This window comes from Sycon ciliatum, chromosome 4 (genome assembly GCF_964019385.1).
Source record: "Sycon ciliatum chromosome 4, ocSycCili1.1, whole genome shotgun sequence".
Classification (NCBI taxonomy): Eukaryota; Metazoa; Porifera; class Calcarea; order Leucosolenida; family Sycettidae; genus Sycon; species Sycon ciliatum.
The window spans coordinates 11,384,221-11,386,614 of record NC_088646.1 but is presented as its reverse complement, the minus strand read 5'-3'; positions in this window follow the sequence as shown (position 1 = coordinate 11,386,614).

Sequence of the window (2,394 nt, the reverse complement as noted above, 5' to 3'; positions counted from 1 at the left end):
ATAATGTTCACAACTAACTTTCAACTTCAAGTGTGATCACTTTCATGCACCATTCAAAACGTGACGCTTCGAAGGATCTCACGCGCAGGATGTTTGGGGCACACGGTGCCTGCGCCTCCCGTATCACGTAGCCACAAAGTAGTAAACTATCGACTTTACCTCACGCATGCGCAGCTGCGCAGGTACTATCGAGCTTTGCGCGCTGTCAAGCCTCGTCGCGTCCTCAACGGGTCGCGTTGGGCGTTGCGCGAGCGTGTGCGCTGACATGATGAAGTGCGCTAGTACGAGACACAGATCCAGAAAAGACTTGAAGATCGGGAGCGCGATAGCGAGAGCTAGAGCTTCAGCGCAGTGTGATTTTTTTGCACCAGATCTCACTTTTTTTTCTCACTGGGATTTCTTGTTGCCAGGTTGTCCTTCTTCCTCCTCAAGTCTTGGACACTGATTGTGGAGTCATAGATACTGTATTCAGTAAAGCCTGTGTCTGCCTTTGACGTGTGGAGATGGCGACTCCAATTTATAACTCTCCTACACAGCTGATCAGAGCTGCTCGTTACACGGCGCTGACTCTTGGAGTCATGTATGGAGTATCAAGGTCGAAGTATGTCAAGAACTACGTTGCAGCTCGGGACGCAAGAGGCGAGTCACGAGCACCAAACCCATACGGTTACCATGGCCCGGCACCTACTCCACAGGAATATGAGCAGCACATGATCAGCAGATTTGGCAAGGGTTACACCAAGGCGGATGAAGGAAAGAAGTACACTGCATAAACTTGTTAGTAGTTCCAAACTTTGTAAATATTTTACTGCTCGTTTTCATCATGAAAATGATTGGCGCATAGCTGCTTTTATTGCTCATGAAATTGTCGTTTCTGCATTCACCTCGCGTATCCCATTTAAATTAATCGATCATGGATGTAGTGGAATTGAGGTGTTTTGACCTGATCATGCTTTGAGGGATATAGAGGAGTGTTTGTGGGTGTTGCACTGCCTGGTACTTTAAAAAAAGTCTTTGAAGACTTGCTTTGCTTGCCACTATACTACTACTAGTGCACTGGCAATGAATGCGGTGACGTCATGTTACTAGTACCGCCTCTAATCCAGCCAAGAGTGTGTAACTCATACAGTCATAGTGAAGCTACGTGTACGTGTGCAGTAGGATGTCTGTGTTACGATAATCAAGTGGCAGATGCATAATCATTGTACGTCTGCTGACGACTAGGCATTTGCTTTCCCTTCGGAAGCTTTGCTGTAACATTCGTTAAGCTGTGTTCACAACTGGCGCGTTTGTGCGTATTTTTGCTGGCTTTTGGGGCACCATGTGTACGTAAACGCGCCGAAATGGAAATTCCAATATGTTGGAATATTCAGCGCGCGTACCAGCGTACTTCGAAGTACATGCCAGTCACTTTGACTGGCGGGGTCAAAAAATTAGTACTCGAAGGTGTCCCACGCGCTAAATACGACTCGGATTGCTGTTTTTGTGAAAGCCTGAGCCCGCGTTTGGGCACGCATGAACCGCAAGCGTACCGCGTCCACGCGCCAGTTGTGAACACAGCTTTAGAAATATACTTCGCATCTTCCACAAATGTCCTAATGTGCACACACTCTTGGTGGACCAGAGGCTGTTGTAGTACATGCACGTGGCGCGAAGTAGTCTTCATTTGCTCGCTATAGAGATGTTTGTTAGATTGTGATATGGTGGGTAGTACATGTACTCAGTAGTAGTAGTAGGATACCGTAGAGTCTTGTATTAAGGTCTATCTCGTATAGAAGCCTGATTTTCAAGTTACACTGTCGGCGCATAAGCTTGGTTTTAGTGTTGACACACATAGAAACACCCAGTTTGAATAGAAGCCTGATGTGAATATAGCCTAGCCCTGACATTGGCTTCCACAGAAATAAGCCCGGCTTTAATACGCGACATTACGGAACATATACGGTACGGTGCGGTACATACACATTACGGTACATGTACATGTATATCTCCGCCAGTATGCTGACATGGTGCGCATGCACCTTACGGCATTCTCGGTCATAGGGTAACTAGCCACTTTTGCTTTTTGCAAATCATGCTGACCTGTTCTGCAAGTTGGGTTACCTGGGAAATCAGAACTTTGACTCCCATCATTATCTTGAATGATGTACTTCGAAGTACTTTGACCAAGTGCTGCACTGCAGTGTGTGCGTTTGGTCAGTCAAATCGTGCCACACAGAGTTTAAAAACGGGTCGAAAGTGTTGATTTTTCAGGGGCTACAAATTACTGCCCCCTGGTGACAAAGATAGAAGTGTGCAGCTAGCCCAACATGTTAGAGCACTATTACTCAATGCTGTTGTAGTTCAGAGGTTTGTTGACTGTGCTCACCGCTGTGGAACTTGCACATGTTCAAG